This window comes from Leopardus geoffroyi, chromosome C1, assembly GCF_018350155.1.
Source record: "Leopardus geoffroyi isolate Oge1 chromosome C1, O.geoffroyi_Oge1_pat1.0, whole genome shotgun sequence".
Classification (NCBI taxonomy): domain Eukaryota; kingdom Metazoa; phylum Chordata; class Mammalia; order Carnivora; family Felidae; genus Leopardus; species Leopardus geoffroyi.
The window spans coordinates 127,725,127-127,741,769 of record NC_059328.1 but is presented as its reverse complement, the minus strand read 5'-3'; the positions used below and the strand labels follow the sequence as shown (position 1 = coordinate 127,741,769).

The following is a 16,643-nucleotide window of genomic DNA, read 5'->3' as shown; positions in this document are numbered from 1 at the left end:
ACTTATAATTAGGCAGAGTGACATAAAGGAGGATCCCTTGCTCAAAATGAATTTTCCACTGTCTATCAAAAGTCCACCATTAGACATTCATTCCTCTTTGCTGCTTATACTCCAGCTACATAAGAACGTGTGGTTTTCTCCCACTTCAGGATTTCACTTCCTGCGTTCATTCCCTTTATCATGCTATCCGTCACCCTCATCCCTGCTCTTGTCTTCTCTTTAAGATTAGGCTCAGATGTCATTTTTAGGGAACTTCCCTTTTGACTTCACCCTCACCCCTTTTCTATGCTTCTGTAATAGCCAGTTCATAGCAGCAGCAGCATACTTAAGGCATTTTCACATCTATTCACGTTTTCAGTGGATGTCAAATGTTTAGGGATGTCAAATAGTCACTTGAAGAATTTGCTAAAAATATAGATTCCCATTGCTTTGTGCAGAGAATTAAAGTCAGAGTGTGGAACAGGCTCAGGAGATTGCATTTGTAAGTAAAACCCTCCCTAGGGATTCTGATGCTGGTCTCCACCAACAATACTGGAAAACTCGGCCTTATCTGCACCCAGAACCCCTTGACACTCAAGGCTAGAAGCCATCTCTAATTCATCTTTATACCTCCCACCCCAATCCAGGACCAATCCATAGCATAGGGAAAGTTCACGTTTGAAAAAAGTTGTCCTGAAATATCTCTGGCTGAAAAAACAAACATCAAATAGTCTTAGTGTGGAGCAATTGAGAGTGTGAGACCAGAGGACAGGAGCGATAGAAAATCCCTGACACCAAATTTCCAGGTGCTTCACATTTTACCAAGAAACATTATGCAAGTCTCTCCCTCACTCCCAGTATCAACTCTCATTACTGAGCTTCCCTCTGCCCACCAGGCCCAGTATCAACTCTCATTACCAAGCTTCCCTCTGCCCACCATGCCTGGCGTTACAATAGTCTACTACTTGTGGACTTTTATATCGTCTTTATACTACATCCCACACCCTTCTAGAATTGCAGTCAGAAAGAAGGTGTGCTTTCTGTTAAATGCCCTCCTGTACTTCCTCACCATTCTTAATCAGTAGGGTTCAGCCTGAGATAGGATGTTACAGAATTCAATCTGAAAGAAGGCAAAAAGAGGGTCTCATAATATCATACCATTTTCAGGCAAATATGGAGAAGAGTCTGTATTTGTACAACTAATAATATCAGGACAGGGATACAGATCCTGGTTTGTAAGGAAAAGTCTTGTATGTGCTTTATTTGGTATAGATGTTAACCAGATTGGGGAAAAAAAAAAAAGGAGTGTGTGTGCACATATGTGGGTGTGTGGTTAAAAATGAGCTTGCTGAGAATTTTCTAGTTTCCTATTAGAGCAAAATGGATTTTATTCCTTGTTCTGGTGTCCATCATCCTGGTTCAGTGGGAGCTGAAAATAGTCTTCATCCAACCCTCAGGGTCAAAGAGTTCTGTATTATTGGAATGTTATTTTGTTTTCAGGCTGTTTGATGTTAATGGCTTGATTACCCATATAGTGATGTAACAAGGAGTTACATTTTGGGAGGTCTCAGTAACATATGTCAATAAATACTAAGGAAAATCATTCCTTTATGTCTCTAGCACACGCATGTGCATGCACACACACGCACACACACACACACTACAAACTCTAATTTACCCCTCTCCTCACCACAAACCCCTTTCCAAACATTCTATCCAAAAAGCTTTCCATTTAAATATTTTTAATAGACATTTTATTTTGGAATAATCTTAGATTTACAGATAAGTTGCAAAGAAAGCACAGAGAGCTCTCATACACCCTTGATCAATTTCTCCTAATGTTAACATCTTACATAGCCTTGTTCCATTTGTCTAAACCAGAGGATGACAAATGGCAGCAGCTTACTGGCCAAATCCTGCCTGTTGCCTGTTTTTGTAGGGCCTGCAAGCAAATAAGAGTTTTCGTGTGATTTTTTAAAAATTTTTTTATTTATTTTTGAGACAGCGCAAGCAGGGGAGGGGCACAGAGAGAGGGACAGAGAAGATGTGAAGTGGGCTCTGCACTGACAGCAGCAAGCCAGTTGTGGGGTTGGAACTCACTAACTGGGAGATCATGATCTGAGCCAAAGTGTGATGCTCAACTGACTGAACCACCCAGGCTCCTGAGTTTTTACATTTTTAAATAGTTGAAAAAATCTAAAGAAGAATATTTCATGACATGTGTAAAGAATATGAAATTAAACATTCAGTGTCCATAAATAAAATTTTATTGGAACACAGCCCATTCCCTTACATATTGTCTGTCGAGGCTTGGCCAGTATTACAGCACAGTTGAGTAGCTGCAGCAAAGACCATAGAGCTACAAAGCTTGAAGTCTTTACTTTCTCGTCTTTTACAGAAAAAGTTTGCAGACTACTTGTCTAAGCCAAGAAATTAGCATTGTAATATTACTATTAACTACACACTTTATATTACTAGTTTTTCCACTAATGTTTCACGATGCAATCCGGGATACCAAATTGCATTTAGCAAGCACTTTCATATGGTGAACATCAATTCACCCACCAGGTGCATGGTTCTACTTTGGAAAATATTCCTGCCTAACAAATGACTTTCTGCTGGCCACTTGAACAGGGTTTGTTTTTGTTGTCTATGTGTTTTACACAACAGCCAAACAATTTAATACATCTGGGCCAGGAAAGCTGTGAACTTGAAGATGGAGGAAGAGCTATATTTGTTCAAGCAGTCCACACGCTAGGCCAAAGCAGAGCACCAGTTCAGGCCTTCAGAAGAAGGGACTTCCAGTGCTCCCCCTTGTACGGAGGGAGGCCTTCCCCCGGTCCCATGCGATCCCTGCCCCAGCTCCCTGTCCTTTGTTTCCTCCTCTCCCAGCCTGGCCTGTGAACCGCGCGGCTCTCCCTTTCACCAGGCTGCAGTGCCTTTCAATGGGCTCCGCAGGCATAGGCGGGCGGCGTCCGGTTGCCGGGCAACGGCCTGAAAGGCAGCACACGTTGCCGCCAGAGCCGAGACACATCCGCACCAGCCCGTCTGCGCCGCGAGCCTGTGGCCTGATTTCTTCCCCTCCATTGTTGTGGCTCACACAAAAGGCTACAACTCCAGTGTGGTCACGGGTCCTGCATTGAATTACGCGCCAGGCCATTCTCTGGGCCAGAGCCTTTGTGGGATGGGTTGCTCCCCTCTCGGTGCCAGAACTCCGGGCCTGTCACACGCTAGCTGAAGCGCTTCGCAAGCGTGGGCGAGTTGTGCCCCCCCCCCCTCCATCCCCCTGCCTCATCCACCCACCTACCGCTTTTGTTCCTTTCAGCTGCCGGCCAGGCCGTCGTTTGCCTTTTGGCTGGTATGAGATCACTCAGGCGGCGGTCTTGGGCATTCCTCCCCAATCGCTTCCTTCTCTCTCAAGTTAAGCGCCGAATATAAAATCCCAGGCCTATTCGGTCATCTTTTCTTATCTCTTCCTCAATCATCCCCCGCTCCCCCATCCCTCTCTCTCTCAAGTTTCTAAGGCTGCTGTTGCCATGGAACTCAAACAATTTAAGCGATGAAGGGAGCTTTTCTATGGTGTCTGCCGAACTCCCCAAACTTCAGAGACTGAAGTCAGCGCAGAGTCCTTGGGATTTCCCAGCGCTCCCCCTTCCTCCAGTCTGAAGAGAGTTACGTTCAATTCACCACCCTTTATACCCTGACTCACTGTTCAGCAGTGCGTTCGGATTCGGGGAAATTCGGTGGTGAATTGGGAAGAGAAATGTTAAGTCACACTTAAGAGCAATTGCATGTGAAAGCTGGAAGGGGTCTCTCTCCAAAGGAAAAACAAACCAAGATATGAGTGTTTTTCCTGCTACAGTATAACCTGGACAAAGAGCGCTAGCTACATCAGCTCTTTGATAAAAATTCTTACTTGCTCAGGGAGAAGTGCGTTAAGGTAACAGTAAGCTACCTGGCTTTTTTTTATATTGTTATCAGTGTGAAATGCCTGTTGTTCAGCAGGGTTCCCAAGTATGGGCTCCACCCACAGCGCCATCAGCAGGCCAGGGGCAGAGGCACAGGCACTTGTCCCACAAGTCAGCACACTGGTTATGCCCAGGTCTGAATGCGGGTGTAACTTGCAGGTGCAGCCTCCTGCCACTCTTTGTGTTTCTCACATTATTCCGGCTCTCTCTCCCCATAACAGGAGGCCATGAGGGGGATCCAAATATACAGTAATAACTTATGTTTATTACAGAACTCATATTACGGGGGTGGAAGGGAGAGAGCAAAAGCCTGTATGCCTTGAATCTATTTTAACTTTTTCAGTTGGCTAATGTCAAACTCCAATTACCTCAAATCAATCAAGCAGGGGATGATGTGCAAATATTTGTCAACCGATGTGGCACAAGCACTGAGCCATCAGAACAGACCGCCTAGCAATGAGCATGCACCCTGCATGGGTACCCTGCATGGGTGTGAACCAGCTGAGCACTACTGCTGACACCCACTGGGCTCACAGCTCTGTGCTAGGCAGCAGAGTGGAGAGCTTAGCGACTTCCAAAATGCAAAGCACTGTCTTTTCCTCAAGGTATTTATTACTTGGTTTTTAATAGAGTGAAGCTAGCATACATCAAATGATACCAAATGACAGATGAGAATAAGATAAAATTATTCATAGCTTGGAATTTTTCTCAGTAATAGTAATAGCTAAACTTTCACAACAACTGTATGAAAATATTGGTACTATTATTATCCCCACTTTACATATGTGGAAACAAAGAATCATTAGGGACTTCTTCCAGCTTTTGTATATATAAGACAGGCAGAAAAAGAAGAAGACACTTATTTATTTTTTTTTTTTAATTTTTTTTTCAACGTTTATTTATTTTGGGGACAGAGAGAGAGACAGAGCATGAACGGGGGAGGGGCAGAGAGAGAGGGAGACACAGAATCGGAAACAGGCTCCAGGCTCTGAGCCATCAGCCCAGAGCCCGACGTGGGGCTCGAACTCACGGACCGCGAGATCGTGACCTGGCTGAAGTCGGACGCTTAACCGACTGCGCCACCCAGGCGCCCCAAGAAGACACTTATTAATTGCCTGCAGTGTTTCAGGGATGGTTACAGGCAAGATAGGTCATGCATACTATCTTGATGACTACACTTTAGAAACATGGATTTAGTAGCTGTATGAGCAGGACAAACAGGAGAAAGAAAATGCTGCAATCAAGGACATTGACTAGGAGAAAGTTTGGAAGGGTCTACGCCAAAGACTGTAGAAAGGAAATTGAGGTGATGGTAGTAAACCAGCTTCAGTTAACTGGCAAATTCAGGGACGCAAATACAGGATACATATATTATGAAGGAAAAGAGAATAGGGATGTCAGGAGTATGGGGGATCTCTGGAAGAAGGGGCCCCAAGCTTCAACCACAGGCTAGAGATGGCAGTTGTGTAACAGGGCCTTCAAGACAAGCAGATGAAGAAAGGAAAAAGTGATGTAAGACACACTTGGGAAAGAACCTCAGCCACTGATTTACGGGGGGGATATGAGACAAAGGAGTAAAAAGTGATGGAGGTTTCAAATTTGCAGAAGTTGGTTACAATAAATAGCTCTCAAGTGGGCTCCAGGAGTTAACTCAGCAACCCAAAGTGCCTAACTCACCCCAAAGTAGTTTACTGCCAGAAAATCTGAACCAATAAATAAATATTAAATTATTTTACATTATGTAAAACAGTGCTGGGCACATCATAGAGGCTAATTGAATATTCATTGATTGACTGCTTAAATAAATTGAGAACCAAGATATATGTAACTCTTAAACTTTTCCTCAAATCAATGTGTTTTGAAATTTCTGCACTTCTGACTGTCTGGAGGCACCCACAACATAGAGGTGCAATAGCAAGGACCAGGAGACTTGGGTTCTGCCTCTAGCTTGGATGTGACACCTTAAAGATCATTTAGATCCTCTGCATTTAGGTGTCTTTGCCTGGAAAATGCTAAGATAGACCAATACTTAGACCAAATAATCTAAAGTACGAAAATCCAAATTTCACAAATATATATCCACCTAAAGAATTTGAGGCAAAATAAATAAAGCATTTTGTACTGAGCAGAACTTGACCATTTTCTCCAAAGACAATAGAAATGCATCTCACTAAAATAGTAAAGGAGATAATCATGGCATTTCTAGACTCTTTTCCTATAAGAATGCTGGCAATTTTCACAAGTTCAAAGGGACTTTCCCATCAGTTTTGATTCCCATGATTTCACACTCATGGAAATTTCCTCAGAGAAGCAGTTTCTTTGGCAACTTCATGCTCACGATCATCTTAGTATGAATAGGAGCTACACAGACATGTCAGCAGGGGAATAGGCCTCTTCTGGGCAGTGGGAAAAAGGAGCTGTCTCCTTTTATTACCAAAAATAAATACAGAAGACACAAAAGATTTTTACTATACTTGTCACATACAGTGAAGTAAGTTGAAGATGAAACTAAAATCTCCACCATAAAACAAAAGGCTTTGTGTGTTTCAAAGGCATTTTATGTTGCATAACATGGAATTAGCTCTAGCTCCAGCCCTTTGAGCTTCATGTATACTGTATATAATACATTGTCTAAAATTAAAGTATATTGAACTCTTTCTTAGACTTACCCTCCCGAGAAAAATAGAACACTTTAAAAAAAGTTAAAAGAAAACATTTGGAGAGAGCTTGTCTATAAACAGTGAAGTGCCTTACACAGTAAACAGTTTCAGCAAGTTGCACCAGTGGTCAAACTCACCATGCTTTGTATTTGCTGTATTTCTAAAATCTAGACTTAGCTTTGATTCATTACTGTATGCTTAGTCCCATGTTCTTTAGAGTATGTTCCATGGATCAGCGGCAACAGCATGACCTGGGAGTAAGGAAGAAGTGCAGAATCGTGAATCCCACTCAGACCTACTGAGCCAGAATCTACATTTTAACAATACCTCAGGTGTTTTTATGCACATTACTATTGGAGAAGCCCTGCTCTAGTCTATAGCTTCCATCCAGTAGACATAATGTTTACAAGTGGTTTGAATATTTTGAAAGGCAGTTTTCTTTCCTGGGTGGGGGGGGGCGGAATTATTGGCTGTAGAAATTATTGGCTAACTCTGTCAAAAAAAAAAAAAAAAATAGAACTAGACCCTAACTAGTGGCAGAGAATAATAAATTATAGCATACTATCATAAGTATTAGAAAATGCCAGTGGAGAGCAACTATCAATGAGGGTAATTTGGGGGCTCCCCATCCACATTCTCTTGACACAGCCTTCCTGTGACCAAACGCACACTTTTGAAAGATGACTGAGGTTAAGAGTGCAATCTGGCCGCAGAAAGGAGAAAAGCTCACTGACCCATGCTGGCCTCTGACCTTGACCTCATTAGCTAATCAAATGAGCTAACCAGCCATGGACATCAGAGAGCATTATATGTTGATTAAGTCAAAGCATAAGAAAAACCAGCAAAAAATCAGTTATTGAGATGTTTCTACCTTGATTACCCATATTTCTTAACATAATATGGGGAGCACATATACAAATTCTCTTCCATCTTCTAGTATCTTTTCCCCATGGTATTGCTGATCACAGACTTGAGGACAACAAAGGTTCTTCTCTTTCATAGGTTTCTGGTCTTTCCCTTCAAAGCGCTTAAGACAAATTATAATTATAAATTTATTTTTATGTTTATTCCTTTATAATTTCTACCACTAAATTCCAAGGGCAGAGATCTTCTTCCTTTGGTTCACCCAATATTTAGCAGAATCCCTGGCGCTTACTAGGAGGTTCAAGAAACATTTGTTGAGTGACTAAGTAAATGAAGAGTGAATGTGGATCATCTCCCTAAAACCAAACCTACTTATACTACCTTGTAACATTCAATACATACTGAATATTCTATTATGCTAAGTGTTAGACATACAAATTTTCCCTGAATGGGAGTGCTTGAGTGGCTCAGTTGGTTAAACATCTGACTCCTGATTTCAGCTCAGGTCATGACCTCAGGGTTCATGAGATCTAGCCCCTTGTCAGGCTCCACGCTGTTAGAGAGCCTGAGTCTGTCTATCTGTTTGTCTGTCTGTCTGTCTCTCTCAAAAATAAATAAATAAACTTCAAAATTTCCCTGACTGCTAGAACCTGATATTCCAGTGGAAAAGACAGATCTATAATAACATTAATGGCTAATATTTCTTTCAGTGTTCCAAGGATGTTACACATATTAACACATTGATCCCAACAAATCAATCTAGGAATCAATCAACAAAATCCATCTAGGAGGTAGATGTTACGATTATCTCCATTCTGCAGATGTGAAAACTGAGGCTCAGAGAGGTTAAGTAACTTGCCCAAATTCATACATCTAATTCAAGGTGCACCTGTAAGTGAACACAGGCAGTCTCGCTCTTAGTCACATTCTTTAATTTTATTTTATTTTATTTTATTTTATTTTTTAAAATGTTTGTTTATTTTTGAGAGAGAGATAGAGAGAGCAGAGGAGGGGCAGAGAGACAGGGAGACACAGAATCCAAAGCAGGCTCCAGGCTCTGAGCCGAGCCATCAGCAAAGAGCCTGACACAGGGCTCAAACTCACAAACCAGAGATCATGACCTGAGCTGAAGTCAGACACTCAACCAACTGAGCCACCTAGGTGCCCCTGGTCACATCCTTTAAAAAAATATATTTATTTATTTTTGAGAAAGAGAGAGAGAGAGCTAGGAGAGAGGGCAAAGACAGGGAATCCCAAGTGGGGCTTGAACCCAGCAACCATGAGATCATGACCTGAGCTGAAACCAAGAATCAGACACGCAACCGACTGAGCCACCCAGGTAGCCCTTAGCCAGATTCCTTTTTTTTTTTTAATGTTTGTTTGTTTGTTTGTTTGTTTGTTTAGAGAGAGAGAGAGAAGAAGTGCAAGCAGAGGAAGGGGAAGAGAGAGAGAGAGGATCCCAAGCAGGCTCTGCACTGTCAGCACAGAGCCTGACATGAGGCTTGATCTCACAAACCATGAGATCATGACCTGAGCTGAAATCAGGAGTTGGATGCTCAACCGAGTCACCCAGGCACACTATGGCCACATTCTTAATAAGCCATTTGGAAACCTATCTTTTGTTAAGCCATGAGAAGTGATCAGAGAGTAATACACAGAATTTAAGGAAGCAGAGGAAGGCCAGTCAGTTCCAAACCCAGCCTATGCTCTTCAGACAAGCTCTTTTGTGCTTTTCTGGTTTCCTTTGCTGCCTGGTGAAGGATTCCCTGGGAAGGTCTGTGTGGCGAGTGCAGGGTGCAGCCTAGTGTTCCTGAGGGGTTGGACTCAGCCAAGTCAGGCTCATCTTCCCTCAGCTTGCTCCTTTCTACCTTGGTAGCAGCAGAAATCCCAGTCCAATAAAAACACATATTAACCTACACTGTGAACTTGATGAAGGAATCAAGCCGTGGCTTCAGTGGTGTAATGAATTTAAAGGAAGTTTGAATGGGAGATCAATGACATCCAAATTCAGAACTTACAGCAAAACAGGATAGTCATTCACTCACTCAGGGACAATACATTTAACTGTTTTCCCTCTTGCTCACCTGTCTTAATTCTCCCTTTCTCTGCACTCTGGGGAGGGACCTATTTTCTCCAGTCTTGACATGCATTAGGGTCTTTCAAGTGGAATCACTTCCTTTAATTCCCGATAGGTTTTGAGTGTGACCTCAGGTTCCTCTTCATGTGTTTCAAGCTGAGATACCACCACAACTCACATTTCCCTCCCAGGGCTTCACAAATTACTCTGATGTACAGATTACATAAAAATATAACTCTCAGTTCCTCGAAGTAGTTTAACAGAATTTGAGACTTAGGGGAAATTTTGCACTTTGGCGCAATTTTTAAATAAGTTGATTAGATCAGTTAAGTTCTAAAAGGGAAAATGCCATTTGGTTCAAGTCTCCTGTGAGGCAGCTATCTATTAATTAGCTCCTTTGTCACTGACTCAATAAAGCAGGGACCTTTCTCCAAGGGATAAGTCATAAAAAGTAAAATTAAGAAAACTTCTACTACATTAAAAGTTACCTGGTATAGTCTTGGTACAGTTTGCCTTTTTCTACTTCTTCCTTCCGCTTTTGGATAACTATGCCTTTCCATGTTTTCTTTTGTTTGTCTTTTCTTATTACTTTTATACTTAGAAGGTACCTGAGGTTTTTTTTATTCAAAAGAAAATCTTTTCTAATAGCAATTCCACTTACTCCATGGGGTTTGGTTGCATTCCCTCTTCCCTTCTTTCATACCAGTCCCTCCAAAATTCTTTCCTTTCTCTATTTCTCCCTATTTGTATTCTTTTCCCACCACCAAAATGTGTCTTGTTACTCCCCCTCCTGTTTACCTGAATAGTACAAAACCAATGGTATGTGGTGAGAGTATTTTTCTATGTGCCATTATACCTATCTCCATTCATTCCTCTCTATGGATGTGTTGTCACAGAATTTGGTCATTCTCCTTGGAGAATACAACCATTGACTTCCAACTCAATATTAACAATCTCCATGATCCCATTGTTTTCAAAATAGAGCATATCTAGGGGCTCCTGGGTGGCTCTGTCGGTTAACCATTCGAATTCGGCTCAGGTCATGATCTCGAGGTTCATGAGGTCCAGCCCTGCATCAGCTCAGTGCTGACAGCTCGGAGCCTGGACTACTTCAGATTTTGTGTCTCCCTCTCTCCTGTCCCTCCCCCGCTCATGCTCTCTCTGTCTCTCAATAATAAACATTAAAAAATATTTTAAAAAATAAATAAATACGGGCACCTGGGCGGCTTAGTCGGTTAACCGTCCGACCTCCGCTCAGATCGTGGTCTCGCGGTTCACAAGTTTGAGCCCCACATCCGGCTCTGTGCTGACAGTTTAGAACCTGGAGCCTGCTTCGGATTCTGTGTCTCCCTGTCTCTCTGCTCCTCCCCCGCTCACGCTCTGTCTCTCCTTCAAAACAATAAACATTTTAAATAAATAAATAAATAAATAAATAAATAAATAAATAAATAAATAAAATGTGTCGCATTTCTATTTGTAGCGGTATAAAATGGAACTGATGGCCAGAGTGAAGGCCAGATACTGGAGAGTGCACTTACTACTTAGCACCCTCCCTGAAGTGGCCTGGATGAAAGGAGCCAATTAAGTTAGAGCACACTGAGTGGGAATGGGCTGGGGACACAATGGTAGTAAATGTTCTTATTAGAGACCATTCTGTCCCTTTCATTTTCTCTGCATGGCCTATCAGCAGAACCTGAGAGCTTTAAACTTGACATGAATAACTAACAATTTAACTGTGATTTTCCAACCATGTCTACTGTCTGTGTACCTGAAATATTATTGTTCTGCTCCTCATTTCAGACAAGCATTACTTTCAATGTGCCACTGCCTGAGGCACAAAAATTGAATATGAAAACTCCATGAAATTTGGTAAAAATATAAATGTAGCCATACATTGTTTCATTATTAACCTTATGCAGATGGTATGGTTTAAATACTTTTAATACTTGTGTGATGTCTTCCTATATTTAACTTTTAACTAATGCTTGCTAATAAATAATCTTGTATCAACTATACTTCAATAAAAATTAAAAATAATAAAAATAAGTAAATAAAATCTATTAAATTAAAAAAAGAAGAATCCAAAAACTACCTTAAGTTTTCATTACCTTCCTAACCAACAGAGCTTCACCATGTTTCAACTCTTCAGCCCACTGAAGGCATAAACAAGAATATCTAGCAATTTTACTTCCATTGTGAAATAGAAATATCATTTACATCCACAGAAAGTATGGATGGAAATAAGTACAGTTGAGTCGTTGGACTGGGGTGGTACAGCACTAATACATCAAGTTTTCTGCTGGTAGTATTTCTAAATCTATTATCTTATTGATACAAAATATAATTGATATTTCCTATGCATGCTGTAACAATAGAAATCTGGTTGGAAGTCTGTTTCTTCCAAAGGTCTTCTGCACTGTCATTGTTCAAAACAAGGTCTCTTTCAACAAAATGCCCACATCCGACGAGTGATGTTGAAATGCTAAGTGATTTGTAATTCCTAATAATAACTTGTATTTTGTCAATCTCTTTCTGCCCTTTAGTATCCTTCAAAGCTTCAATGATCCACATAATTAAGTTATAAAGAATGAGAACTTTCTAGAAATATAATATACAATACCAGAAATAGAGATTTTGGTTAAAATCAAAGCAATGTAGTTTAAAGACAAAAAGGCTAAAATTGAAATTGGGGGAGCCTGGGCCTGAAACAAGAAGTGCTTCTGATAAAAAAGTGAGTTGAAGATGTGTGAGAGGACAGAGAACCACACCCCAGAGGCCAAGGTCAAGATTAATTCACTTTCTAACCAAGACAGATGAGAATCATTGCACAGAAGCTCACGGAGATGAGGGCCATGCATCAAGCCCTGATGCCTATGGATCTCAAATGCTACGAATGGTCACTGAAAACTCATCAATTCCGTTTCAAAGGGGGCAGTCTTAATGAATAAGGTGCAGGGCTCATGCAATCACATAGTTCAGACTTGGGGGACTTACTGCCCAAAGAGTAAACGGTGTCAGATTCCTGCTACGAAAAGAACTACAAGGGAAAAGAAAAAATAGAACTGGGTTTCATCATCATTAAAGTGTGTTGCTATTTTGTCATCTGAAAAGAAATAACAGCACAACTCCCCAGCTGCCACATTTGGATGATGCCCTACTCTTCTCAGGGAAAAGAGTTGTTGGATTGAAAGGTGTGGCAAGTTTCAGTCTGGATTCATTGCTGTTATATTTTAGAAAAGGTGAAAAACGTGAAGATATGAGGTAAGTGTGAGCATGCATGTATGCATGTGCACACATCCAACCTCACTATATACTGAAGATTTTTAATGATAGACAAAGCAATTAACCATGCTGTTCTAGGTGGTCAGAGGACAAAGGAAGAGCTCGCCCTTTCCCCACCCCACCCCTCTTACAAGCACGCGGTGGGGGGTAGGGGGGTGGGGGGTGGCGCTGGGAGCGGGGATTGTCTTATAGCTATTATAATGCAGGAGGCACCTTAGAGGTTGATTAGCCTGGTCAAGTCCATTCGAGCATAGCATTTTAGTAGAGCACATTTGTTAGAATGTCTAGGCTGATGCCTCAATGTTTGCTCTGCTCTGTAGACAATTTAGGACACTTAACAGAGATCAGAATCTCTCAATATTGCATGTTATCCACAGATCAAAATATTTGGCCACATAACAGCTCTAGCTCCATCTAGTAGTTTCCACAACAGCTCAGCTCTGACCCGTTATCTGTAATGCCAAGAACTCGTATTATCTTGAAAGTGTAAAGAAATGGCCAAAATTCAGATTAGACAGAGACTGCCCTCTTTCTACCCCTTAGAGACTCTTATTGTATCTTTCTTATATTCTTTTAATCACACTTTTTTGAAGTTACACCACTCCATAGCTTTACTGCACTTTCGAAATATAAGGGAGATTTTCCTACACACCTTCGCCAAATGTGGGGAGTCCATACAGGGAGTAAGTAACAATTTACAAAGTACCAACTCAGTTTTGTTTGGTTCATGCTTTCGTTGACAATCTGTATTTAAGCCATGCCAAGTTACCTTAGACTCAAAGCCCAATCTGATTTATTGTTTTGCTTTGATAATGACAGTACTACTCATTCACATTGTCTTCCAAGATGACTTATACATTGGACTACCTAAGAATTACTAAGAGTCAGGACACCAAAATTCCAGTCCTGTCTGTTGCCCAACCCTCTGGCATCCCAACATGGTTAGTGCCTTTTCCATACTAGATATTCTTTCCTTTCCTTGGCAAGGAGACATTAAAAAGAAATGAAAAACTACAGAGAGATAGAGGGAAGCCCAACTGCATGTGGCTGAAGGACCTTGGAAAAGAAGAAAACTCTATGAAGCAGAATGCCAGTAAAGAGCTTGCATGGTGTTTGGAATACCAACTGAACAGGGCCCTAGAGAAGAGCATTTTTAAAATAACATTTTTGTATTTATGCACTCACCATGTGATAATTAAAGTTAATAGGGAAAAGACCAGTGAAAGGCAAATATGCCACATATTCCACATACTCCGATATGCCCACTCTAACTTGTTTGTCCTATATTTTATACACAGGAATTTAGGACAATATAACTCCTTCCTTTAAAAACAAGCAGTTTTCCCTTCTGGCCACCACACCATAACACAATTGTAACCCTGGCGTGCGGGATGGGCCCCATGGAGCCTGCAGCCTCCCCTTCCTCACCACTCTGGGAGCTTCCTCCACGCACTGTGTGCTCTAGGAGTTTGCTTTGACTTTGCCTGTTTATAGAACCCAGGGAGGAAGAAACAAAGCAATTGTGAAGCTTGTTAAGAGGCAGTTCATATGATATTAAAGGTGACCTTGCCACTTCCAGTTCTATTTATTCCACTTCCTTCCAAACCGGAGTAAATCCTTCCTTTCAGGGCAAGAGCACCGCTCTGTGGATGCAGTCTGTGGGAACGGAGAAAAGTTCAAGCCCTCAGAGGTTATTCATTACCCAAGTCTGGAAATATAGTATTTCCCATTTGCTCACATGTTAGCTCGGTAAATCACTGTTGCTTGACAGAGGGACTGAAGCTTTGTCTGGTGAAAAGCAGTTTTTGTTTTTGTTTACTGATAAAAATAATCCATTCCAGTGAGGTTTAATTTTGTCACGCTAGGGAGCTTTATGAGAAAACAAGTAACGCCCCTCACCAAAATTATAAATGCATACATACACATATACATGGATTCATAAGACATATATAGAATCCATACTATGTGGATTAGCATATATATATATATATATATATTTTTTTTTTTTTTTTTTTAACGTAAGAACTTCCTTTGTGAATTTGGCCATTGCACAGCCTACAAATACTAATCACCCAAGCACCTAACCCTTTTAGAGAGGTAACTACAGTTTACAGTCTAGTGTCAGCTGGCCATGGTGGTGTTTGTGTTGTAGTTTGTTGCATTCTTCAGGAAGTAAAGGCATTTCCTGAAGGCCCACAAAAGCCAGCAGGTGTATTGCTAAGTATAATAGGACATGTAGGTTATACCAGGTGGGGATAGAAAATGCCTTAGCAAGACTTAAGCTTCACTATTTTGAATAGTAGTTCAGCTGCTCAGCTTATTAACTTCCTTACTGATAGCATCAAGGCATTTGCACCATCAACATGAATGGCATTTATGCTGCCTATTGAATCTGGGAATGTATAAATCAATGTGCATCATTAAAACTCTTTCAAAGTCCGTTCTTCCCCATTGAAAACATTTCATTTGTATTTTGCCCCTCAATTATCTGCTAATCTCGTCTCTTCATTTTGTTGACAAATGTTCTGTTTTTAAGACCTACTGATTAAACCACATATGTTATTGGGATGGTCAAAGAACTGATAACTGATCAGAAGTGCTTACTTTCCTTTGCAAAAGTCTTCATCAGTTTTCCCTCCTTGTTAAAATTCTAACCTATTGCTCTTCCAATAATTGGGTAGGGGAGGAAGTAAGGATGGGGGACAATTGTAGTTTTGGTTCATCATCCTGGCCTCCCCCCTCAGACCACTCCTCCTCAGTCCTGGTCTTCACTGTTCTCATCACCATGGCTCAGATGGAAGGTTTCAGGCCCCGTACCATACAAAATGGAGGCACCAAAGAGCATCTTCAGCACTAGTCAAGTTCATCCTATGTCTATGGAGAACATTAGAATTTGGCTTCAAGTGCATTTTTGTAGCATTTACTCAATCATTCCCTCATTCAACAACCATACCCAACATGCTTTATAACTATGAGGGGATATAAATCTGAGCAAGATTGGCCCTTATCTTCAGTTAGTTCAAAATCTAATAGAGAAAATAAAGTATATATATTCAGATCATTCTAATATAGTACAGAGGGTGAAAAGGGCCATAGAAGATAACCAAATTGCTCTGATGGTACAAGAAGAGAATAAACCCTTCTGTCTAGCTGATGTAGAGGAATATCATTATCGCATCACGTAGGGGGCTTACAAAACTGGGTCTTGAAGATGTGAGACCTCAGAGATTAAAGAAAGGCATTCAGACACAGAGAAAGGCATGAGCAATGGCAAGGAGGCAGAAAAAATGTAGAGGACAAATCAGGGCACATAAAGCACCTGGTCTTATTTGGAGGAATACAGAATATCTGAAGAGGGGATAATGAAGGGAAGGGGATTGATCTTGGGTAGAAGGGACTGACTTACCTAAAACACTCAGGAAGATTTTTTTTTATAGACCACGGTTTCTAGATTTCCAGGTGAGTGCACCACTACTGTTCCTTTCCTAGCCTAATACATTTTATATTTATTAACCTATTGTTGGGCCTATTGCTTTACTGATTTTTCCCAATAATCAACAAAGCACTGAGGAATATTTTCATACATGAGTATTTGCACATATATATACTATTTCCTTAGAATATATTCCTAGAATTGATAACTGTAGAATATGGGTTGTCCTCCAGCTATGGCAAACAAGGCAGAACCAAGAGCACTCTACAGGCAGGAGGAGGAGGCCCCAACATTTGGTAGTCATCTAAAATCTATGTCAATTTGAGGGGCACCTGGTGGCTCAATTGGTTAAGCATCTGACTCTTGATTTCAACTCAGGT

The 16,643-nt window shown here is 41.1% G+C and overlaps 1 protein-coding gene across 1 annotated transcript in view; it reads right to left on the bottom strand.

Moving 5' to 3' along the window:
* The window catches only part of THSD7B (thrombospondin type 1 domain containing 7B), a 1,583,569-nt gene that overhangs the window by 1,537,815 nt on the left and 29,111 nt on the right, over window positions 1-16,643 (bottom strand). Inside the window, exon 3 of the mRNA XM_045479666.1 lies at window positions 6,745-6,858. The gene's annotated coding sequence lies outside the window, so the exon portion shown is untranslated. The remainder of the gene's footprint in view (window positions 1-6,744; window positions 6,859-16,643) is intronic.